Raw genomic sequence first — 9,992 nt, 5'->3', positions numbered from 1 at the left:
AGGTGATTTTGTAGTACGCTACGAAATTGGGGATTTGTCCGAAACCATAGCTCACTCATATCACCTTTGTTTCCCATGGATAACGTTGTTGTTATAGATGATGAGGATGATGACACTGGGACAAGAACTTGTGATATAAGTTCAGATAATGAACAAGATGACCATGATTCATGTATAGAAATTAATTCTGGGAAGGTAATTTCTGATACAGAATTAGTTGGTGATGATGAGAGCATAGAAAATGATTCTAGTTCTAATAAAAATACAAGTTCCTTATCCAAGCAAACTGTAGAGCAGAATCCTAATGCTTGGCCACCTAGTCCCAATCTACAGACCTTTCTGAGGAAGATGATAATTGTCAAGATATGTTTGAGTATGGCAGATGTATATCTTATCCCATTTATTTATCTAGCAGTCCCATTGCAATATTTCCGAGGAATTGAAATCAGTCTAGTGCATTCTCATCTGCAGAGTTATTGCAGAAAAATGCTGGCCTTTCCCTTATATCGCCCTATTCAAATTGACATGGACTTGCTAGTGAGTTCTATTTTCAAAATCTTGGCTGAAAGGGCACCCCCTTCACTCGTGACATTGACAGTTCTGTAACATAAGAGCATTTTGTGCTACATGGAGGAGATCGTTCGCTCTGCAGATGAATTAGCTGTGTCCAAGAAAGAAGGGTTTAAGGTTACAGATCCTGCTAAGGGAAGTATTTCCATGCAAATAAAAAGTTGTAAAAAAATACGCACAGCTTGTGGATTTGATGTAGGAACATGCTCAAATGGAGGAGAGGTTTGTTTTCCCTGCTCTGGAAAGGGCCGAGAGAGGTTTCACTGAAGTTGCAAATGATGAACGTGCATGAGATTTTCCACTAATGAATGGCATCCGTGGAAGGTTGAAAATATTAACAGTTTTGGAAGTTAGTAGCCCAGATCATAGTCAAGCTCTACTTAGGCTTTCTGTAAAGCTAAGGACATTACAGGCTCACCGTATGGAACAGTGCAATGTTGTTTATAAAAAATCCTCGTCGCACAGACAATCTGATTCTCAATTTGCTGAAGGCTATACAAACCTTGCCTCTGCCTACCAAGACAGTAGTCATGTGGAAGTTGCTATTAAGAGTTACAAACAAGCCTTGGCGCTACGCCCTGATTTTCCAGAAGCTACATGCAATCTTTTGCATACCATACAGTGTGTATGTAGTTGGGAAGACCGTGAAAGAAAAGTTTACAGAAAGTATTGCCGGTGCAGCAAAGATCCAAATCATTTGAACAGAGATGGAGAGATGTCAAAAGCGGCGTGTTAAGAGGGTAAAGTGAATTTGACATTTGGCAGCTGATGCAACAAATGTCGGATCTGCAATCGTGGAAAGAATCAAAGAATGGCGCAGAAGGGCCTTCTAGAAGGTTGTTTTATCTTGCATTGCCTCCATCAGTGTATCGCATTGTATGCAAAATGATCCGGCATCACTGCATGAATCAATGAGGAGGTTAGACGCGGGTTATAGTCGAGAAGCCTTTTGGGAAGGACTTAACATCAGCAGAGGATTTGAGTAAACAGCTAGGTGAGCTTTTCAGTGAAGAGCAGATTTATCGGATTGATCATTGCCTGGGAAAGGAATTAGTGCAGAATCTGTTAGTAGTTCGGTGCGCAAACCGACTCTTTTTGCCCCTTTGGAATCGAGATAACATTGATAACGTTCAGATTGTCTTTAGGGAAGATTTTGGAACAGAAGGTCGAGGTGGGTACTTTGATGAATACAGGATTATTCGTGATATCATTCAAAATCATCTACTGCAGATTCTTTGTTTGATATCTATGGAGAAGCCAGTTTCCCTTTACCCTGAGCACATTCGGAATGAGAAAGTCAAGGTCCTTGAATCTGTTCAACCTATAAGAACTGAAGATGTAGTTTCTGGACAGTATGAGGGCTATACAGAAGATACCAACAAAGGAGGAAATCATCCTTACATAAAAGGCCTTGCAATTGTAACATGTTGCCACCATCTTTGCCAATGGAAATCTTATGCGAATAAACATTTTTTCATAAACCTGGGCTTTACAAGAGAAGAATTTTGTGCTGTAACATGGCTAAACAGCTGAGCACTTGATGGGCAGCATTGCCCTGATCATTCTAATGGCGTTAAAGTCGAAACCAACTTAAATGTTTGCAATACCACTGAAGATGCTGCTAATGTTCATGATGTTAGAAATATTATTAGATGCTTGAAGCCAGCTGAAGGGGCAGTACTAGGCTTGAAATGCAAAGAACTTCTTGATACTGGCAGGCTCATATGGTTAAGAGAGCTGGGACTAAATGCTAAACTAGTAAACTATGTTCCAACCAGAGTATCTCCAGAAAACAGGTTACTTCTTGCAAGCAATAGTTAAAGAACTTGAATCACTTATGGTTGAGTTGTAAACACCACATATTTAGTGGTTACCTTTGTGGCAAGCAATCTGGAGTTTCCATTTTTCATGCTGTTGTTAACGGTATTGGCCATTTGTTCATTAAATTGGGCTTTATGCACACTCGAAATATCCATGGGGATACTTCACAATCATTTGAGGTGGATGATTTATTGATCTAATTGAACATCTGTCAAAGCTGTGTTCTTCCCGATCTGGAGTCTATTGAAGTGGCTGTAAGAAAAGGTGCTTTGCAGTGAAAGGTTCCAGGTTAGCAGGGCTTGCAGAGAAATCTGAGCATGCTGTTTGAGTTTTATAGGAAAAGCTATTGACATTGAAGCCTAACAGCTGAACAGGATTACTTGCAAGTTGTTATTCATTTGTTGAGGAAAATGTGAAAAATCAGCTGAAAGAGAAATATGGGGAAAAGTGAAATTGTTTAAAACAGTTTCGCAGTTTCGCAGCGCGCTACGAAATTGCGAAACTGCTGTAGGTGTTATTTTTAAAACGCAGGCAAACAGTTTGAAAGAAGAATCAGAAATTTGCAGAGGGAACACCTCAGTGATATGAAAGGGATCAAAGGAAGCTGCTACAGCCATTCAACATGTGCCAGGTGTACCTTTTAACAAAAGGTGAAATGTTTTGTTTCTAGCTAAAGTCTCGTTAAAGGTACTTTATGACCGAATTATTAGGGTTTTGGTTATAGTCTTCGGTGATTTGGTTTGTACACCTGTTCAGCTCATAAGGCTTCCAGCTCATTGAAGGGTATGGTGATATGCGTTGTTTGGGAAGAATTAAAGAGCAGAGGACATGTTCTTAAAGTGATGAAGAGTGATAGGAGACAGGGACCATAAAAATAGGGGTTTTGATCCTAATGATAAATGATCCATCAGCACCTTCAGGTATCCAAAGTCAGCATTCCTTGCACCTGGAGCTCAGTTATCTCGGCCACAACAGAAAATGTACAGGTGTCAAAGCTCAAGAAAGGCATCATGCATACGAGGAGATAGAGTTAGAATTTCAATGTGATTAGGACTCTATGTATTTACAGCACAATACTTTATGTATTTAATAAGTTTGTTTAAAAATAGATAAGGTTAGTTAATGATAGACCATCGAGCTCCCCTCATGCTGGAGGAGGAGACTCAAGGTAGTTTTAGTTTTGTTTTCCTATATATAAGAGAAACTCTGATGTAAGGGGGTTGGAGATTTATAAAAGAAACAGAGTTTTTATATTGGCTAATGTAAAAGACTTTTGACAGTAATAGAAAGATTACTTTTTCTTTCCAAGATTCATCTTGTGTTCAAAGGCTCAGAATATATGTGGTTTTGTCTTTATCCTTTCCGTTTTACAACTCAATAGACATGCAATCACTCTAAATTCACCTAGTGCTCAGACTTCCTGTGTATGTTTATGAGTTGAGGTTCTTTTTGAGAAATGTTCTGAGTGTTTAAACATTATATGCCTTGGCTTCCATGATTGAGTAGTTAATAGTTTACTGCAGAAGTGTTTGACTCCATGAACCCAATGGAAGAAGTGTTATTTTGTTGTTCCAACCAGCTTATTTTCATGTACTGTTTGAAGAGTTAGCCATCTTTTCTTGTTATTAATCCATATCAAAAATCTATGAGAGAGCCCTCTCTGACTAAGGAGGCTAAGCCTTAGTCTAAAGCCTGGTTTGAAATAGTTGCATGAGATCTTGCTAAGTAGCAGCCCTTAGTACACGATTTTGTGATAACATTTTGGTGCGTCTGCCGGGAGTCTGAAGATTATTCATTCCCGAAATTTAGAGGCTGAACTTCTGAAGGTAGCAGGAGCTCAGACATCTTTTTGAGGCTGCAAAACTACCTTGGTGACTCCACACATCAAATAACAAATTGGAAGGTGACTCCACTGCTAGAAGATCAGTAGCTTGATGAAGTTACAAGATGAGTTCCACTGCAAGAATGAATGCCAGGTATGCTCCTATGAATCAGTCTCATATCCCTGGTTTTCCAAATCCTATGCCAAAGGTTGATTGGTTAGATGATCTTCCAATATTCAAAGATGAGAAGAAGGACAATGCTGCTCTTCATTTGGTTAGGTTTCATATGCATGTACGCAGTCTTAAGGTTCATTTCCCCGAGGATTGTCTCATGAGGATGTTTATGGCCACTTTAGAAGGAAAAGCATGGTCTTGGTATAAAAGTTTGGAGAATGGTTCATTATCTTCTCTTGCTGATTTCCATGATGAATTCTGTGAAATGTATAAAGAAGGTTATCCTTCCATATTGATGCTTAAAGATTGCTGTAGACATTCTTTAAGTCTTATTAAGTATTTAGAGGATGGTTATGATGATGATGAATTCACGGATGAAGAAATTTTAGAGGCTCTTCATAACAATGCATTCCAGCACCAAGGAGAAGAGATAACATCCCATGAAACACAGCATGAGGAGCAGCAGGAGTTTACTTGTGAAAACCATGTTTTATCCTTAGATATTGATGTAGAGATGCAACAGATTTGTCAGGTTTCAGATCATGATGGAGATGAAATTGATTGCACTCAGCAAGAAGGAATATTGGAGGAAATTTTCTATGACCCTCAGGCAGAGGAAAAGCTTGCTCAATTTTGTAATTCCTTGCAGTAGCTTACTTCAAATAATGATCATAGTAGTGAGGAAAATTACATTGTTTGTGAGCACCATTCAGAAACGCAGTGGGATAGCATATCAAATAAAGTTGGTGTGGCTGAGGATAAGTTGTTTGAAGATATAGAATGTGATGAGAATCAGCAAACTAACCATGTGTTTTTTGACCCTATAGCTGAATACATGGAAAAGATTTTCTGTTCAGGCTTCCAGTTATATTTTCATGTTGAAGAACAGTCACACCTCATGCTGCCTCAGTTACTTCAGTATCTGGTTTATTTTTGTTTCAAGCACAGCCAAAGGACTCAAATGTCAGATAAGATAAATGATTGGCTACATTGTAAATTTCACATTGATTGAGCTGAAAGAAGTTTGAAATTGTTAGGGTAGGTAGGTAGGTGAATGCAGATAAGCTCAAGGTTGACTGGGCATTTCTTTTTTCAGTAGATGTAGTTTTCTTTCTCCTGCAGTCATCATCAAGCTTAAGCCCGAGGTGAAGGCCCCAGAAGCTTGAAGGGGATGATTGTCGAGCAAATTTCAGTTTGTCAAAATGGATAAGGCACTGGAACTGCAGGTTCTTAGTGTACCACAAGGGCACACTATCCCAAGTGGAGCCACTGTTATCATTGAAAATTCTGTTGCCAAAATTTTTTTTAGCCTAGCTTAAGGACAAGGTGTTTTCGCAGCGCATGAATCCTTTTTAGCAGTTTCGCAGCGCTACCTGTTTAGGTGATTTCGTAGTACGCTACGAAATTGGGGATTTGTCCGAAACCATAGCTCACTCATATCACCTTTGTTTCCCATGGATAATGTTGTTGTTATAGATGATGAGGATGATGACACTGGGACAAGAACTTGTGATATAAGTTCAGATAATGAACAAGATGACCATGATTCATGTATAGAAATTAATTCTGGGAAGGTAATTTCTGATACAGAATTAGTTGGTGATGATGAGAGCATAGAAAATGATTCTAGTTCTAATAAAAATACAAGTTCCTTATCCAAGCAAACTGTAGAGCAGAATCCTAATGCTTGGCCACCTAGTCCCAATCTACAGACCTTTCTGAGGAAGATGATAATTGTCAAGATATGTTTGAGTATGGCAGATGTATATCTTATCCCATTTATTTATCTAGCAGTCCCATTGCAATATTTCCGAGGAATTGAAATCAGTCCAGTGCATTCTCATCTGCAGAGTTATTGCAGACAAATGCTGGCCTTTCCCTTATATCGACCTATTCAAATTGACATGGACTTGCTAGTGAGTTCTATTTTCAAAATCTTGGCTGAAAGGGCACCCCCTTCACTCGTGAAATTGACAGTTCTGTAACATAAGAGCATTTTGTGCTACATGGAGGAGATCGTTCGCTCTGCAGATGAATTAGCTGTGTCCAAGAAAGAAGGGTTTAAGGTTATAGATCCTGCTAAGGGAAGTATTTCCATGCAAATAAAAAGTTGTAAAAAAATACGCACAGCTTGTGGATTTGATGCAGGAACATGCTCAAATGGAGGAGAGGTTTGTTTTCCCTGCTCTGGAAAGGGCCGAGAGAGGTTTCACTGAAGTTGCAAATGATGAACGTGCACGAGATTTTCCACTAATGAATGGCATCCGTGGAAGGTTGAAAATATTAACAGTTTTGGAAGTTAGTAGCCCAGATCGTAGTCAAGCTCTACTTAGGCTTTCTGTAAAGCTAAGGACATTACAGGCTCACCGTATGGAACAGTGCAATGTTGTTTATAAAAAATCCTTGTCGCACAAACAATCTGATTCTCAATTTGCTGAAGGCTATACAAACCTTGCCTCTGCCTACCAAGACAGTAGTCATGTGGAAGTTGCTATTAAGAGTTACAAACAAGCCTTGGCGCTACGCCCTGATTTTCCAGAAGCTACATGCAATCTTTTGCATACCATACAGTGTGTATGTAGTTGGGAAGACCGTGAAAGAAAAGTTTACAGAAAGTATTGCCGGTGCAGCAAAGATCCAAATCATTTGAACAGAGATGGAGAGATGTCAAAAGCGGCGTGTTAAGAGGGTAAAGTGAATTTGACATTTGGCAGCTGATGCAACAAATGTCGGATCTGCAATCGCGGAAAGAATCAAAGAATGGCGCAGAAGGGCCTTCTAGAAGGTTGTTTTATCTTGCATTGCCTCCATCAGTGTATCGCATTGTATGCAAAATGATCCGGCATCACTGCATGAATCAACGAGGAGGTTGGACGCGGGTTATAGTCGAGAAGCCTTTTGGGAAGGACTTAACATCAGCAGAGGATTTGAGTAAACAGCTAGGCGAGCTTTTCAGTGAAGAGCAGATTTATCGGATTGATCATTGCCTGGGAAAGGAATTAGTGCAGAATCTGTTAGTAGTTCGGTGCGCAAACCGACTCTTTTTGCCCCTTTGGAATCGAGATAACATTGATAACATTCAGATTGTCTTTAGGGAAGATTTTGGAACAGAAGGTCGAGGTGGGTACTTTGATGAATACAGGATTATTCGTGATATCATTCAAAATCATCTACTGCAGATTCTTTATTTGATATCTATGGAGAAGCCAGTTTCCCTTTACCCTGAGCACATTCGGAATGAGAAAGTCAAGGTCCTTGAATCTGTTCAACCTATAAGAACTGAAGATGTAGTTTTTGGACAGTATGAGGGCTATACAGAAGATACCAACAAAGGAGGAAATCATCCTTACATAAAAGGCCTTGCAATTGCAACATGTTGCCACCATCTTTGCCAATGGAAATCTTATGCGAATAAACATTTTTTCATAAACCTGGGCTTTACAAGAGAAGAATTTTGTGTTGTAACATGGCTGACCAGCTGAGCACTTGATGGGCAGCATTGCTCTGATCATTCTAATGGCGTTAAAGTCGAAACCAACTTAAATGTTTACAATACCACTGAAGATGCTGCTAATGTTCATGATGTTAGAAATATTATTAGATGCTTGAAGCCAGCTGAAAGGGCAGTACTAGGCTTGAAATGCAAAGAACTTCTTGATACTGGCAGGCTCATATGGTTAAGAGAGCTGGGACTAAATGCTAAACTAGTAAACTATGTTCCAGCCAGAGTATCTCCAGAAAACAGGTTACTTCTTGCAAGCAATAGTTAAAGAACTTGAATCACTTATGGTTGAGTTGTAAACACCACATATTTAGTGGTTACCTTTGTGGCAAGCAATCTGGAGTTTCCATTTTTCATGCTGTTGTTAACGGTATTGGCCATTTGTTCATTAAATTGGGCTTTATGCACACTCGAAAGATCCATGGGGATACTTCACAATCATTTGAGGTGGATGATTTATTGATCTAATTGAACATCTATCAAAGCTGTGTTCTTCCCGATCTGGAGTCTATTGAAGTGGCTGTAAGAAAAGGTGCTTTGCAGTGAAAGGTTCCAGGTTAGCAGGGCTTGCAGAGAAATCTGAGCATGTTGTTTGAGTTTTATAGGAAAAGCTATTGACATTGAAGCCTGACAGCTGAACAGGATTACTTGCAAGTTGTTATTCATTTGTTGAGGAAAATGTGAAAAATCAGCTGAAAGAGAAATATGGGGAAAAGTGAAATTGTTTAAAACAGTTTCGCAGCGCGCTACGAAATTGCGAAACTGCTGTAGGTGTTATTTTTAAAACGCAGGCAATCAGTTTGAAAGAAGAATCAGAAATTTGCAGAGGGAACACCTCAGTGATATGAAAGGGATCAAAGGAAGCTGCTACAGCCATTCAACATGTGCCAGGTGTACCTTTTAACAAAAGGTGAAATGTTTTGTTTCTAGCTAAAGTCTCGTTAAAGGTACTTTATGACCGAATTATTAGGGTTTTGGTTATAGTCTTCGGTGATTTGGTTTGTACACATGTTCAGCTCATAAGGCTTCCAGCTCATTGAAGGGTATGGTGATATGCATTGTTTGGGAAGAATTAAAGAGCAGAGGACATGTTCTTAAAGTGATGAAGAGTGATAGGAGACAGGGACCATAAAAATAGGGGTTTTGATCCTAATGATAAATGATCCATCAGCACCTTCAGGTATCCAAAGTCACCGTTCCTTGCACTTGGAGCTCAGTTATCTCGGCCACAACAGAAAATGTACAGGTGTCAAAGCTCAAGAAAGGCATGATGCATACGAGGAGATAGAGTTAGAATTTCAATGTGATTAGGACTCTATGTATTTACAGCACAATACTTTATGTATTTAATAAGTTTGTTTAAAAATAGATAAGGTTAGTTAATGATAGACCATCGAGCTCCCCTCATGCTGGAGGAGGAGACTCAAGGTAGTTTTAGTTTTGTTTTCCTATATATAGGAGAAACTCTGATGTAAGGGGGTTGGAGATTTATAAAAGAAACAGAGTTTTTATATTGGCTAATGTAAAAGACTTTTGACAGTAATAGAAAGATTACTTTTTCTTCCCAAGATTCATCTTGTGTTCAAAGGCTCAGAATATATGTGGTTTTGTCTTTATCCTTTCCGTTTTACAGCTCAATAGACATGCAATCACTCTGAATTCACCTAGTGCTCAGACTTCCTGTGTATGTTTATGAGTTGAGGTTCTTTTTGAGAAATGTTCTGAGTGTTTAAACATTATATGCCTTGGCTTCCATGATTGAGTAGTTAATAGTTTACTGCAGAAGTGTTTGACTCCATGAGCCCAATGGAAGAAGTGTTATTTTGTTGTTCCAACCAGCTTATTTTCATGTACTGTTTGAAGAGTTAGCCATCTTTTCTTGTTATTAGTCCATATCAAAAATCTGTGAGAGAGCCCTCTCTGACTAAGGAGGCTAAGCCTTAGTCTAAAGCCTGGTTTGAAATAGTTGCATGAGATCTTGCTAAGTAGCAACCCTTAGTACACGATTTTGTGATAACAATATGCATCAACAATCATGTGTGAAAACAAATAGAACCTTCAGTCATCACAAATTTGATCAACAACATCATTAACCATCATCA

General features: G+C 39.1%; 2 pseudogenes; both read left to right on the top strand.

The window, feature by feature from the left end:
- Nucleotides 1-1,347: 1,347 nt before the first annotated feature.
- On the top strand, nucleotides 1,348-2,669 carry LOC149157712 (glucose-6-phosphate 1-dehydrogenase 6, cytoplasmic pseudogene; annotated as a pseudogene).
- Nucleotides 2,670-7,114: 4,445 nt separating this feature from the next.
- On the top strand, nucleotides 7,115-7,870 carry LOC149157711 (glucose-6-phosphate 1-dehydrogenase 6, cytoplasmic pseudogene; annotated as a pseudogene).
- The last annotated feature ends 2,122 nt before the right edge of the window (nucleotides 7,871-9,992 follow it).

Source organism: Pinus tabuliformis, chromosome 5_2 (genome assembly GCF_031772625.1).
Source record: "Pinus tabuliformis cultivar Carrire ecotype Pingquan chromosome 5_2, CPIR1, whole genome shotgun sequence".
NCBI classification, from domain to species: Eukaryota; Viridiplantae; Streptophyta; class Pinopsida; order Pinales; family Pinaceae; genus Pinus; species Pinus tabuliformis.
Note: the sequence above shows the minus strand (reverse complement) of the source record. Positions and strands in the feature narration are given on the sequence as shown.